Source organism: Sorex fumeus, unplaced genomic scaffold (genome assembly GCF_029834395.1).
Source record: "Sorex fumeus unplaced genomic scaffold, SorFum_2.1 ptg000128l, whole genome shotgun sequence".
NCBI lineage: Eukaryota > Metazoa > Chordata > Mammalia > Eulipotyphla > Soricidae > Sorex > Sorex fumeus.
Window position 1 is genome coordinate 12,371,762 of NW_026606185.1, and position 16,841 is coordinate 12,388,602.

Below are 16,841 nucleotides of genomic sequence, written 5' to 3' on the forward strand. Positions count from 1 at the left end.
ATTCTGCTGCTCATAGCTTCTATTGAGTTTTTCATATCACCTATTATACTCTTCATTTTTATTTTTTATTTTATTTTATTTTATTGAAGAGCCATAATTTATGAAGTTACCATTAGCTGTGTTTTAGGCATACAATAATTCAGCACCAATCCTTCCGCCAGTGTCAACTTCCCTCTACCAGTGTTCCCAGATTCCCTCCACACCTGTAAAAAACTCTGAGAGCAGCCAAGGGGTGACCCCAACAGCTCTTCCCCTGGCCACCCAGGTTCTGGGGGGCCCAGGGCAGACGGCGGAAGAAGCAAAGGCCAAGCTGGTTGATTGATCAGATGCTGTTTATACCATTCTCATCCCAGTTCACTCCTGTCTCTCTCTCTCTATCCTTCTCTCCCAGGCCCCGATCTGGAACCCCTCTTTCCTGGATCTGGCTCTGGCTCTCAATCTTCTCTCTCAGCCCCCTCTTACAGTCTTGTTAAATCCCCACAGCCTTGAGGGGCTGGGCTTACACATAGGTGGGGTCACAATCAACAGGGGTAAAGTTCTTCCCCTCAGGGGATGCTGCTTCTAGGACAGATTCTCTTTTAGCAGGACCACTCACCCAAGGGTGGAATCCATGGATGTGTTTCTCCTCTCATTGTCCAACGAACATAAGCATTTATAATATTAATCGTTTTGTATGGACACAGAAAGAGATGCATTAACCTTGTAGAATTACTCTCCTGGAGTCATCTTGATCTCAGACTACAGTGCTCAGGCAAGATTAATCTTTCCTATCCCTAGCAGGGTCCTAGTCTCATCATTACTTTTGGATCATGACAGCATTTGTCATGATCAAGCTCTTAACTTATAGTTAAGAATTGTGGCACTTCGGCCAGGCCCATCTCGATGCCAGGGTAGCACAGAGCTTACCACTTGCCCTGGTTCCATCCAGTCCCTCATCAGGACCCTGCTTTTGGGGGCACTATGAAGTGAGGGCAACTGAGGCTTAAATTTAGAAAGCCTGGGAATGAAATATATCATAATCCATTCATCTGTGCATGGACATCTATGTTGTTTCCATATCTTAGATATTGTATTGAGTGTAGCAATGAATAAAGGTGTGCGGAGAATGTTTTTATGTCCTTCCACTTTGGGGCATCTATCCCCAGGACATACTCTTCATTTTTATTTGAAGAGTATTCCCCATGTGCTTTGTTACTACATATGCCATTTTTCTTCAAGCTCATTAAATACTCTGACACTGATTTCATTAAAATCGTTATCTAAGGATTTACTGATCTAGTTGGTGCTGGTTGAAACTTTTGTATAATTGTTTTCCCTCAATGAACTTGATGTGCTTCTAAGTCTTCCCCATTGGAATTGCTGTGCTCTTCCTGTGTTGAGGGTCAATCTTTGTGGTTAGCACCCCTGACATTCTCTGAGGAATTAGGCTAGAAATTGTTTTTCTTCGCTGCCTATCTTCACCCAGTGATAGGAAGTATGATCATAAGCTCATAATTTGATGAGCTTACATCTGCATGCTTTTCAGAATAATATTTCCGTCTAAAAATTAATGGAATTCTGGAGAGATTGCTCAACAGGCTGAGTGCATGCTTTGCATGCAAAAAACTTGTGCCTCAACAATATTGACACCAGAGCACAGAACCTGGAATCTACAAGTACAACCCAGCCTCAACAATATTGACACCAGAGCACAGAACCTGGAATCTACAAGTACAAGTACCACCAGGTTTAGGCCCACCACCACCCACTCTGAAAAATGAGAAAAAAGATACAATGGAAAGTGACTAGGATAGATTGGGCATAACTGTTAGTACATGCACGTAGCATGTGCAGGATTGAGATCTTCTTCACCTTATGGATCTCAGAGCACTCTACATTTGGTCCTTGTGATCCCCAAGTACTGTTGGATGTGATTCCTAGAAAAGCATAATAAAATGGAGTTTAAGAGGTATCTTCAAAGACTGGAGCATATGCTTTACATGCAGGACAACTGGGTTAAATATCTGGCACCAAAAGGTCACCAAGAACACTATTGGGGAGCAGATCCCAAGCACCAAGCCGGAAGCCCCTGAACATTATAAACTAATAACAAAATTGAGCCCCACTCTGTCCTTCAGACTTCTGAAATTCTCTTTGAACTTCCCTGTGTCTGCAATATGCTCATCATAACCTGCCATAGGGAGTAGAGAGACCTGTGGAGAAAGAACATCTCTGAATATATTAAGGTAGATCATGAGGATGTTGGATTCTGCCCACCCCATCACAGTAAGCCATGGAAACTCACCCTCCAGCTTACAGACTTTGGAGACCATCCTCTGTGTTGCCTTGTGCAATATCTCAGGCCCTGTAGCCATCAACTGGGAGCCATAGCAGCTAAAGGCACCTCTTAATCCAATCAAGTGATCAAGTGTGTCACCAGGACCTTAGATTCTGCCCTATCTGTGGCAGTTAACCCTAAAATAATCTCTCACCAGACTTTGGACTTTTGAAACTCTCTTCTGCATAGTCTTGACCCGTTCTTTTCCTTCCCTGCCTGTCTTCACCTAGAACTATAGGATACTAATGCATTCCCAAGAACTCTTTACTCCACCCACCCTACACACTCTGTGTGCTGGCAGAAAACTACAAGGTCCTGATTCTGTCCCAGAAAAATCTCTAAAAAGTCTTCATAAATTAAATGGGAGACCCAAACATACACCAATATGTTCCACTGAAATAAAATTACAGGGTAACGGATCATAAGCAGAAGTCCCTAATAAGTAAAATTATGGATCAGAACAGTGAGAAAACAATTGGAATCTAAAACTCATCTGTCAGAACCCACAAAAATATAAGGACAATGAAAAAATAAAGGAATTCATCTATACTGACAGAGACAGAAATCCAAGCAAGGCCTCTTGCTCAACAAAATTCTCAAGACTCATCAAAGGAAATCTCAAATCAAGACTCCATGCAATGGCAATGGAAATTAAGCAATCACTGAAAGAGAAACTCAATCAACTCAAAGAATAACTTATTCCATGTATAAGAGTCCATACAAATGGAATTAAAATTGCTAAAGAATATAGTATCAAGCCTCTCAACAAAATTCTGAATGTTTAGAATCATATCAGAGTGTCATAGAATTTAAATAGAAGCCAGTAGCTATAGTGAAGTGACAAAAGAGAAGAGAAATAAAGGAATTAAAGATACTTAATGTATAACATCAAGAGGAATAATCTCTAAATTACAGGACCACCAGAAAGAGAGGAAGAAGGGAAAAGGAAATAAACAATGACTGAGATATATAATAACTTACATATCAGTTCTATATATTATATATGTATATATCACATATATCCCACCAACTGGGAGCTCTTTGGCACTATTGCGGCAACATGCCAAGATGCCATTGTTGACAACATTGACAAGGAATATGATCGACTGGTTCAGCACCTCCATGATTGTGTGAGGAACGTCAAGAGGGAGATAGCCACAAAAAAAAAGCCTGTCTTCAAAAACTCTTGAGCTTATTCGCCAACATGGTTTGGCGCATGCCTCAGGCAACCGCAAGGGAACATCCAAGCTCACAAATCAGTGCAGAGATGCGATCAAGGAAGGCCTCAAAGAGAGAAGAGCAGAAGTGCTGGTAGATGCAGCAGAAGCCAGGAAAAATATTCGTAATGCCCTCCAGTCCTTCACCAACTACAAGACCAAGATGACTGCCCTCCGACATCCTGATGGATCTATCACATCTTCCAGAAGGGCAATGGAGAAGATTATCCATGACTTCTACTCAAATCTCTTCAATAGCCATGTCCACTTACCAACATACCAAATTCCACAGGATGGATATGTCGTTCCCAATGTTCTCCCTTCCGAAATCCAACATGCCATTTCGTCAGTAAAGAAACAAGCATGCCACGGCCCAGACAAGGTCAGACCTGAACACCTGAAGAACCTGCCATCAGTACTCATCAATATGCTGGTTCAGCTCTTCACATGCTACCTGTCTGAATGCAAGGTTCCGTTCTAATGGAAAACCAGTGGGACTGTACTACTGTACAAGAAGGGAGACATCCATGACATTGGCAACTATCGCCCGATCTGCCTATTGTCTGTCATCTACAAGTTGTTCATTCGAGTCATCCTAAAGAGGATTGGAAGAAGACTAGATGAAGGACAACCATGAGAGCAAGCCAGGTTCCACAAAGGATTCAGCACCATCGACCATATCCACACGATAACCAAGCTCATTGAGGTTTCTCGGGAGTTCAAGATGCCGCTCTGTCTAATGTTCATTGATTTAAAGAAGGCCTTTGATTCTGTTGAGACGGAAGCGGTCATAGAAGCCCTAGCCAATCAGGGCATTCAAGCTCAACACATCAAGATCCTCCGTGAGCTGTATTACGGATTCACTACCAGGATCTCACCATTCTACAAAGTAATCATTGATGTCAAGAGAGGGGTTCGGCAGGGTGATATCATTTCACCGATACTCTTCAGTGCCACCCTCGAGAACATCATGCGATGACTGGAATGGGAAGGAATGGGAGTGAAGATAGATGGCCGGCAACTGCACCACCTCCGCTTTGCTGATGACATTGTTTTAATAATACCAAACATCAGCCAAGCGGCACAAATGCTGGCCGACTTCGACCGTGAGTGTGGAAAGGTGGGACTACAGCTGAATCTTACGAAGACAATGTTTATGAGAAACAGCCTCGTTCCTGAAGCCCCATTCACTCTCTCCGAATGCAACAGCTATGTGTACCTAGGTCGAGAAGTCAACATGACAAATGACCTGGCACCTGAGCTGCGCAGAAGGAAGAGAGCGGCTTGGAACACCTTCAAGAGCATCAAAGAAATAACTAAGAGGACAAAGAACCTCCGGCTCTGGGAACATCTCTTTGATTCCACTGTTCTTCCTGCATTAACATATGCCTCAGAGACCTGGGCCCTACGCAAAGAGGATGAGAACGCTATTTGGGTCTCCAAAGAGGAATTGATAGAGCTATGCTTGGAATATCACCTTTCATTCAAATGAGAGAAAGAATCCGGAGTTCTGACCTCCGTCGACGATCAAGAATCAGGGACGCTGTCTCGTTTTCCAAGGTGTCAAAAATCAGATGGGCTGGTCACATAATGAGATTTAAAGACGACTGCTGGACTAGAGCTGTTACCGACTGGATTCCATGGGATGTCAAAAGACCGCGAGGCCGCCCACCTACCAGATGGTCAGACTTCTTCATCAAGATCATGAACGATCAGTTTGAGGCTCATCGTGTTCCTAGAGCAAACAGACACCATTGGACTACACTAGCATGCGACAGGGACAAATGGGACGTTACTGGTGCCCGCTCGAGCAAATTAATGATTACGGGAAGTCAAGTGATCAAGTGATATCGCATATGTGTATATATGATATATATGTATATATTTGAATAGTTCCTTAGTCTCTGAAAGGATGGTTTGGAACAGACTCTAAAGAGTCTGAAAGAATACCAAAAAGGATAGACTCAAACAGAACAATATCAAGATAAATAGTAATAAAAAGAGTAAAAGTCCAAACATATGCAGACTACTTGAAGCATTAAAAGAGAGAACAATCTCAAATACAAGGGAAACAACATAAGAATAACAAGATGTTTCCCATGATACCAAACAAGCAAGAAGAAAATGAAATTATATATTCAGAGTATTGACATAAAAAATAACTTTAGTTCACCATCCTGCAAATCTCTCACACAGATTTGGAGGGAAAACTTTTCAGATAAGCAATAGCAAGTGACATTTGATACAACCAAACCAACACTCAAAATTTTCTGAAAGGCTGCCAATAAAAAACTAATGGTCAAATGAAAAAAAAACCACTTAATATTTCCCCCCGCCCCCCCCCCACACACACTTAATGGCATTTTTTTATATCAACAATTGCTTTGAATGCTATTGAACTATACCCTCCTATCAAAAAAGTCATAGGTTGGCTGGATGTATGAGCTAACAAAATCTATTTGTGGCTTACAGGAAATATGCTTTAGCTTAATTAAAGGATGATAATCAAAAGGTGCAGAGTTTAAGGATGGTAAGCAATCACACAAGCCAATGGTAGAACAGAAAAATAAAATCAAGAGGCCAAACTTAGACCAAATAGCATTCAATCTAAAGAAAGTAATTTGAGACAGGAATGTATACCTGTTAATTGGCTAATGGAACAATAGATCAAGAAGTATTAACTATAACGTATGTGACCCAAAATGAAGGGTCAGCAAAATTTACAAAGTATCTATGGATAAACCTAAAGAAACACATTGAAAAAAACACAATATTAGTGGAAGAATTAAACATTCCACTTGCATCACTAGACAGAATATCAGTAAAGATAAAAGCTTTAAAAGAAGAATTAGAAAAACTTGGATTAATGGACATATACAAATTCCTTTTTCTCCAAATGTCAAAAACATTTTCTTCTCTAGTGCACATAGAAAATTCTCTTGTATATATCATATATGAGGGCATAAATCAAATACACTTAAATTTACAAATATAGAAATCAATTTAAAAATACAGAAATGGAGTGATAGCACAGCGGGTAGGGCATTTGCCTTGCACATTGCCGACCTGGGTTCTATTCCTCTGTCCCTCTCAGAGAGCCTGGCAAGCTACCAAGAGTATCCCACACACACACCAAAGCCTGGCAAGCTCCCCATGGCATATTTGAAATGCCAAAAACAATAATAATGACAAGTCTCACAATGGAGACGTTACTGGTGCCCACTCAAGCAAATCGATAAACAATGGGAGGACAGTGCTACAGACAGAAATCATTGAAAGCATGGACTTAGACCAGGAGGCCATGAAGGAAAAAAATTAATCACAGGTAGAGGGTAAAAACCAAAAACGCTAACACACAAAAGCTGAACAAAATGTTGCTAAATAACAACTGGATCAAAGAAGAAATCATTGAAGAACAAAAAGTTTTTGTAAAATGTAAGGTAATGAGGAAATAAGATATCAGGATCTAAGAAACTAAATAAAAAATGTGCAAAGGAGGAAAAAAATTCAAATTAACAATCAAAACACACATTACTAAAACCTAGAGAACAAATAGCATATGAATCAAAAAGTAGTAAAAAGAATGAAATAATAAATAATAAATAATAAAAAAAGAAATGAATGATAATAGGAACAAAGAAAAATGCAGAGTCAATAAAACCAGGAGTTGATTTTTTGAGAGAATAAACAAGAGAGACAAACCTTTCACTAAGCTGACAAGGGAAAGAAGAAAAAGTATTCAACTAAATGGAGAAGAGATATAAGGGGAGAAATTGCAACTCACCTTTCAGAAATTCAGTATGAGAGATTGCAGTGAGAACTTTGCACTGTGAAGTGCTTCCTAAGGTTTCATAGACCAAGGAATAGGCCATATATAGTGCAGGCACAATAGGTCAGGAAAAAGACTAGAACCCTTGATGCCTATGGTCAATAACGTTTCAACAAAGATGCTAGGAACATGAAATAGAGTAAAGAGAGCCCCTTAAACAAATGCTATTAAAACTGAATATACATATACAGTAAAAAATAATAAAGTTAGATCTATATGCCACGCCTAATACAAAAGTCAGTTCAAAGTGAGTCAAAGATCTTGAGATCAGACCAGAATCCATAAAATACACTGAAAAAAAGTATAGGCAGAACAATACAAATTGTCCCTTAAAGGTGTTTTTAATGATATGATTCCATTGGCAAAGGGAGCAGAATGAAAAATAAACAAATGAGACTATTCAAATGCCAAGTGAATGCCAAGACTTTCTGAATGGCAAAAGAAACAAGCACTAAAATGAAAAGACACACTATTGAATGGGGAAAATTACTTGCACTGAACACATCAGATAGATGGTTGATATCCAAGATACATGAAGTAATCAAAGGGTCAGAGCTATAGTACAGCAGAGAGTATACTAGCCCCACCATAAGTGATCCCTGAGCACAGAGCCAGGAGTAAACCCTGAGCACCAATGGGTGTGGCCCCAAAACCAAAAATAAAGTGTTCACAAAGATCAACAACAACAAAATTTGAACAACAAAATTCAAATAACCTATCAAAAATGGAGAGAATAAATAAACAGACACTTCTCTGAAGAAGACAGATATTCAGTAGGTAAATGAAAAGAAATGCTCATTATCATTTATTGTTAGAGAAATCCAATCATATAATGGCACATATAAAATAAAACGAAAAATATTGTGTTCGTGGGAATTTGTTTTTTAAAAAGGACCTTTTATTCACTGGTCGTGGAAATAATCTACCCTATTAGAACAGTATGGAGATTGCAGAAAAGTTTGAATAGAGTTGCCATATGACCCAGAAATCCCACTTCGAGGTATCTATTCCCAGAAATCAAAAATATTCAGTCAAAAGGACATGTCAGCACCAGTGTTTATTAAGTACTTAGCATAACAGTCAGGCATGAAATCAACCAAGGTGTTCAGTGATCTATGAATAGACTATAATATAATATCTATCTATATACATATATATATCTATTTATATATCTAATGCAATCAATACTATATAGCTGAAAATAACTGCATATAATTATGCAATTCACTGTAATCAAGCAATTCTCTGCAACTTGGATGTAACTGGGGGATATTATTAATTTTTTTTTTTTGCTTTTTGGGTCACACCCGGCAATGCACAGGAGTTACTCCTGGTTCATGCACTCAGGAATTACTCCTGGCAGTGCTCAGGGGACCATATGGGATGCAAGGAATCGAACCCAGGTTGGCTGTGTGCAAGGCAGACGCCCTACCCGCTGTACTACTGCTCCAGCCCCAACTGGGGAGGGACATTAGTAAAAGAAAGGAGACACCGGTAGTTGAACTAGAGAAGGAACAGTGCATGGCTGAAACGCAAACAGTAATAAGTTTGTCAATCTTGGGCACTTAATACATTTTTAATCATAAAGTATTTGTAGACTGCCATTGCTTGAAAAACTTATAATTAATTTGATTATAACTACTTTGATTATAAAAAACTTATAATTAATTTCATTCTGTCACCTTTGCCAATGCATTGTACCATAGAAGACACCTCTTAGGTACAAATCTGGAGAGTTCTGACTATATTTTCCTCAAGAAATTTTACAAATTCTGGCTTGAACTCAAGATTTTGGATCTACTTGCTATTGAATTTTGTGTAAGGCATGAGATACGAATCCAATCTTAATTTTTTACACATAGTTATCCAGTTTTATTAGCACCATTTGTTGAAGAAGCTATCTTTACTTCATCTCATGCTCTCAGCACCTTTGTCAAATATTAGCCGACCATAAACGTGAGAATTGATATCCAGGGTATAAAGTACTCACAAAGATCAGCAACAAAGAGTCCAAAAATCTCATCAATAAATGGGATGAGGAAAAGAAAAGGAACTTCTCAGGAAAATCAAGTTATAGCCTATAGGCACATGAAAAACATCACTTCTATTTAGAGAAATCCAATATCTAAATATAAACTCACTGTCGTTTATAATTAGAGAAATCCATATCATGAAAACAATGAGATACCACCTCATACCAATGAAAATGGCACATATCAAAAATACTGGAACTATATGTGTTGGCAGGTATACGGTGAAAAAGGAACTCTCACCCATTGTTGGCAGAAATGTTGTCTGGTCAGCAGGCAGCCATGGGGAACTGGACCCTCTCCTCCTCAGCCAAGGTGACCGCACAAGCACCTAAGCCAGAGGGGATCCCTGCCATTTTGGAGGTGTGCCAGAAGTAGAACTGTAACCCAGGACTGGAACCAATGCTGCCCCTCCCCAACAGGTACAGCAGCAGCGAAGGGGAGGGGGGGCGTGGCCTTCAGGGTGGGGTCCGCTCACATGGCCACAGTTATTTTCCCCTTTCTCAGTGCTTTGGACTCAAAAATTAACCTCCATTTGCTAATTCTTACGAGGACAGCCTGGCTATCCCAAACACATTAGATTAATACTCCACTAGCCTATTACAATCTTACCAAAATAACAGTGAACACAGAATCTGAACAAGCCTGTTGTAAAAGAACATATCCCCTGAGGCTGCACTAGAGGTCCCACATAAGTCACACAGGAACACCTAAGTATTCTTGAAGGGGAAAAAGGTGACCAACATTGACCAAGCTCATCCAGAATCCTCTCTCGCAGTGAGAGGGGTACACTGATAGCGATCTAGAGCCACCCACCTCCATACTCCTACAGTAACATGAAGAAACAGGGCAAATCTACCACACGAGGAGTGGATGAAGAAAAGACCCCAGAAGCCTCAACAAGGAATACCCACAAATACAATCTCTTTGATAAAGATTTCAGAGATAAAATGTTGAGGACAATGAGCTCAAAGAAACAGTGGAACAGATGTCCAGCAAATTCAGGGAGGACATGAAAGAAGCAGTGGAACAGACAGCCAACAAAATACAGGAATAAATGAGAGCAGAAATAAGAAAGCTACATATAGAAGGTGTCACTAATAAAGAATTCAGTAGATGAAATAAAAAACTCAATGATGGCCTGTAGGATTGATGCAGGCAGGAAGATAGGGTAGGCCCCTTTCCAAGGCAATGGCAGTAAATCTCCTGGGAAGCAATAGGTCTGATCTCATAGAGAACAAACTGGTACCAGTCCACCAGTCAGAGACAGACCCTGCGGAGGCTGGTCGTCTACAGGGATGACAGCAGAAGAAATAGAGACCAATTAAGGACCAGAGAGAGATTAAACAGAAACTCCAAAGCTGTTTCTTTGACACCTGACCAACCCCCTCCAACAGAAGCTCCTGCAGAAACAAGTCAGGAAAGGAATTTCAAAGAAGAACGTCACCACTCCCAACCGTCTTGTTAACCTCCCTAGCGACGGACTTTTACCTAGGTAGAAGACCCACATGAGGGCAGGTTGGAAGAAACCCTTATTCTAAGTAGTATGTGATACTAAATTGTGACAGTATGGAAAGACAGTACGTAACTTAAACAAAAGAAGCTCGTGCATATGCTGCCTGAGCATGTCTCCCGCATCTCCCCTTTTGAGATGTGTACTTTCATGTTTTCATGTCTAATGCTGGGATGTGTGTAGAGCTCTCTCCTCCACCCTTGAAGAAGCATGGGCTCTCTTTTGAGTAGGTTACTTTCTACTCTCTCTCACTTTCTCTCCCTCCTTCTGTCCAAAACCTCCAAATAAAAACTGTAATTTCACTGCTCGCCTACTCCTGAAATTCCTTTCTGCGAGGCGAGACAAGAACTCAGTGACCCTGGGTCCTCAGTGGCAGAGGTGGATGGGGAGAAAGTGACCATCTTTCTCCTCCCTGCTTCACATAAGTAACCAGTGGGGGCCCACCTTCATCAGGATAGCACTGGTTTCTCTGCCACAGGGAGCTTAGGTTTATTGGGTTATATCCATCACAATGCTCCAGAAGCACTCCCATTTCCTCGGTATTCATCTTTTTTTTTTTTTTTTTTTTTATGGAGTAAAGATTCTTTTTTTTTTTTTTATTTTTTTTCCCCTTTATTTTATTTTATTTTTTTTAAAGTTGTAGATTTACAATTTTTTGTGCTTTGGTTTCAATTATACAATGATCAGATACCCATCCCTCCACCAGTGCCCATTTTCCACCACCATGGATAATATCCCTCCCACCCCCATCCCCCCATCCCCCCCCGTCTCTGTGGCAGGGCAATCCCCTGTGTTCTCTCTCTCCTTTTGGGTGTTGTGGTCTGCAAAAGAGGCATTGAGTGGCAAACATGTTCAGTCCATAGTCTACTTTCGACATGCATCTCCCCTCCTGGGAGGATCCTCCAAACATCCTTTATTTGGTGCATCTTTAAGGTCTCTGTGCTCTGCTTTCTCTATCTGTTAATCACTCATTTTCCCTAACCAAAACCTGTGACTTTGAAAGTTAAAGGTAAAGGCCCTCCCGTTGATCGTCGATTTGCTCGAGCGGGCCCAGTAACGTCTCCATTGGAGACTTTGTTGTTACTGTGTTTGGCATATCAAATACTCTCGGTAGCATGCCAGGCTCTCCGAGAGGGGCAGAGGAATTGAACTCGGGTCGGCCATATTGGCCGCTTGTAAGGCGAGCGCCCTACCCGCTGTTCTATCACTCCAGCCCTTAGATTCTTCAAAGATCCGTAATTTTGTATTTGTAAGTGAAATATTGCTTTTCTCTTTTTCTTATGTCCTTTGCATAGTTTACTTTAGAACAATGTCCTTTTTGTGTAAACACAGGAAGTTAATGCTATGCTTTTGTAACTTGGAAGTCAATTGACTCTGAATAATACTTACTCCTGGGCAAATATAGGAAAAATTAGGCAGAATTTTATGACATTGAAGCTAGAGGCATCTTTAAGAATGTAACACCGCTGACTAAGCAAATGAAAGCAAAGATAAACAAATGCGGCTGTATTAAACTAAGAAGCTTCCGCACTTCAAAGGAAATGATGACCAAAGTACAAAGAAAACTCATAGACTTGGAGAAATTATTTCCCCACCACTTATCTAGCAAAGAGTTATTATAAGATGTAAAGCACACTGGTAGAACTTTATATGAAAAAAAATCCAACCCTATATAAAAATGGGGAGAATAGATAAAACAAGGGTTTCTCAAAAGAAGAAATACGAATGTCCAAAGAGCTTATGAAAAAAGGTCCCATATCACTAATCATTATGAAAAAGCACACTGTCACACACTGTCCTCCCGTTACTCATCGATTTGCTCAAGTGGGCCCAGTAATGGCTCCATTTTGAGACTTATTGTTACTGTGTTTGGCATATCAAATACGTCATGGGGAGCTTGCCAGCCCATAAAAAAGCAAATTAAAATTATAATGAGATGTCACTCTGATGTAAGTGGGCCCCATGGGTGATTTATGTGAAGTGGAGAGAAGAAAGACAGTCACTTTCTCCCGATCTACCTTTGCCATTAGGTACCCAGGGTTACTGGGTTCTTGTCTCACCTTCAAGGAAAGAATTTCAGGAGTAGACGAACAGTGAAGTAAAACAGATTTCATTTGGGGGTTTTGAAGGGAAGGAGGAAGAGAAAGTGGAAGAGAGTGGAGAGTTATGTGCTCAAGAGAGAACCTGGGCTTCTCCAAGGGTGGAGAGAGCCCCTATACACATCCAAGCATTAGACACGAAACCATGAAACTACACATCTGAAGAGGGGAGATGCAGGTGACACGTGCTCGTGCAGGGCATGTGTTTGGCCACATGGGTGCAAGCAGCACATGGACTCAGGCAACATATGGGTGCCCTTCCTTTGTCCAAGGTGGCCTTTATAGGGTTTCTCCAACCTGCACCCATATGGGGCTTCTACCTAGGTAAAAGTCTTTGCTAGGAGGTTGCCTAGGGAGAGTGGTGATGGTCTTTGAAATTCCTTTCCTGGCCTTTTGTTTCTGCTGGAGCTTCTGTCAGAGGGGGGCTCCATTCTCTTTCTACAGGGTCTGTTACTGATGCCAGTGAGGGTGTTATCAGGTCTTCATTCCTGTTTTCATGAAAAATCACACTGTCACACACTGTCTGGGTTGGCCTGGGGAGAGGGCCTTGCCTATCTGCCTGCCTGCCTACATCAACCTCACACCACAGATATTGGTAATCATCAAAAAGAACAACAACCAATGTTGACAAGGATGTGGGGGAAAAGGGACCCTTATTTACTGCTGGTAAGAATGGAATGTTGACTGGTCCAGCATTTTTGAAAAACAGCATAGACATTCCTAAAAAAAAGCCAGGAATTGAGCTTCTATATAACCCAGCAATTTCACTCCTGGGAATATATCTCACAGGCCCAAAAGCATAAATCAGAAAAGACATCTGCACTCTTATGTTCATCAGAGCATTATATACAATAGCCAAAATATGAAAACAATCCAAATGTCTACAAACAGATAACCAGATAAAGAGACTATAGCATATATACACAATGGAACGCTACTCAACCTTGAGTATAGACAAAATCATGCAATTTGCTGCAATGTGGATGGAGCTGGAGAGAATCATGTTGAGTTAAATCAATCAGAGGCAGAGTAACATACTCAGAATAATCTCTCTCACATGTGGGATATAAAGAAAACTCGTATGGGAATATCAAATGCCAAAATGGCAATAAAAATGAAGAACAGGAAATCTGATCTTCAATATGAAGCTCGGTACCAGGTCAGGGGTTGTGTGAGGGGACAAGTTAGGGAAGGGAACATTAGGGCAATCTAGGGGAGGGGAAATATGCCTTCCACAGAGGCAGGAGGAAAACTAGGGACATTGGTAGATGGCAATAGGTACTGGTGAAGGGATTGGTGTTGCAACAATATTTTCCTGAAATTCAATCATAAATAGCCTTGTAATTGTAATTCACAATGATTCAATAGAAATAAATTTTTAATATTTATTCAAGGTATGTACACACAGACCATACAGTTGAGAGAAATGTAAACAAACAGTTATTATTAAATAATAACTGTAAATTTAATCTCTTTTGAAGGCGTTCCACATCACTCTGTTCAAAAGCATCGAAGAAGTTGTTAAGAGAATGAAGAACCTCCAGCTCCAGGCACATGTTTTCGACTCCACCATTCTTCCTGCACTAACATACGCCTCAGAGACCCGGGCTCTACGAAAAAAGGATGAGAACGCTATTCGGTTCTCCCAAACAGGAATTGAAAGAGCTATGCTTGGAGTATAATGCTTCATTCAAGTGAGAGAAGGAATCCGGACTTCCGTCTTCCGACAATAATCTAGAATCAGTGACGCTGTCTTCTTTGCCAAGGTGTGGAAAATCAGATGGGCCAGACACGTAATGCTATTTGGGGATAACCACTGGACTAGAGCTGTTACCAACTGGATTCCATAGGACGTCAAAAGAATCCCTGGCTAGCCACCTACGATATGGTCAGACTTCTTCGTCAAGACCCTGCATAAACAATTTGATGTTCTTCGTGTTCCTGGAATGAGCAGATGCCATTGGGTTACACTCACATGTGACAGGGACAAATGGAGACATTACTGGTGCCCACTTGAACAAATCGATGAGCCACGGGATGACAAGTGATACAAGTGATACAAATTTAATCTCTTTGCCCTCTTTCCAAAAAGGCCACAGACTTTTCAGCCTAGAGATTGCTCTACCTGGAATGGCTTGGCAGCTTGTTGAGACTCAGGTGTTTAATCACAGATCACAGATCACAGATCATCCTGTTATTCATTGATTGCCTCGAGCAGGCCCCAGTAATGTCTCCTTCATCCTAGCCCTGAGATTATATTCAAGGCTCTTTAGGAGAATGAGACCCATCATTGTTACTGGTATTTGGCATATTGGGTACGCCACGGGGAGTTTGCCAGACTCTGCCGTGTGGGCAGGCTACATTCGGTAGCCTGCCAGTTTGTCAAAGTAGGAATAAGATGTCATAATAAGATGTCGCACGGCCGCGAATTTGGAGGATCTGGGTGGAGGATGCTCGACTCCAATCCGAGTAGGCTTGGAGATCTCGGCCCCGGAACCCACGTGGCTTTGTCCCTCTGCCGGTACCTTCAGGTGTGTGGAGAGTGGTCTCAGCATGGTGAGAAGAGTGCAGTCTCCTGCCCCCGTGACTGGCTATTCCTCGCCGGGGCCCTTGGAGGGGAGCGGGTTGAGCTTTCCTCCCTGCCCTGGCCAGGGCCCCGGCAGCCGAAGACCTCCAGGACCAGCCACCACCATGCTGAGACCAGGTGTTTAATACTTGAATTAATCTTCCGCCTGAAAACTGAGGCTCTTTCACAATGGGGACAAACATAATTTGCCTTCCTTCCAATTATACCTGGCACTCTCCACACTTGACCTCTTCACTGCATTAACAGGCCCTCCACAGCAACTAAAACTCAACAAGCCACCAAATCTTTCCAACTCCTGAACCATATTGATTTCCTTATGATATGTATTGTTCTAACTAGTATGTGATACTAAATTGTGTGGCTACCTCCCTTTAGATTTCTTAATAAAGGTAAAGGTAAAGGTAAAGGCCCTCCCGTTGATCGTCGATTTGCTCAAGCGGGCCCAGTAACGTCTCCATTGGAGACTTTGTTGTTACTGTGTTTGGCATATCAAATACTCTCGGTAGCTTGTCGGGCTCTCCGAGAGGGGCGGAGGAATCGAATAATAATATATAATCGGGTCAGCCATGTTGGCCGCTTGTAAGGCGAACACCCTACCGCTGTGCTTTCTTAATACTACTTGAAATATTTTTGTTTTTCAATATTGAGCTTTCTTGTTGGCTCAAACAATTTATTTTTATGTAATGGCAATATTTGATTTTATTAACTTTTTTTGTTTTTTTTTTTAATGTAGGAGTACTGTTATTTATTCAGCCACTGATTAGCTGATTGAATTTGGCGTGAACTCCACCTTACTTTTTTTTCATTTTTTATAATTTTATTTATTGAATCACCATGAGAGCTGCTATAAAACTTTCGGGTTTAAGTCTCGGTCATACAATGAAACACCCGTACACCAGTGCCCATTCTCCACCACTAAAAACTCCAGTATACCCTTATTCCACACCCTCCCCCTACCTGTGGGGCAGATGATTTCCACATTACTCTCTCTCTACTTTGATTATATTCAATATTTTGACACCAGACCCACCATTATTATTTGAGATTTTACCCCAAGACTCAGATCTGCTGAAAAGGCAACAGTAGACAATTTGTTTTCTAATGCTGGTTATGAATAACATATAATGTCACATGGCTGCAGTAGTGGCCATGCGATTTTGAAATTCTGAAATTTTAACAATTAAATCTGGAGGGATTTCTGCCAAAACTTGCTGGGTTCCAAGATTTGTTCCTGAGTATCTTGGATCAT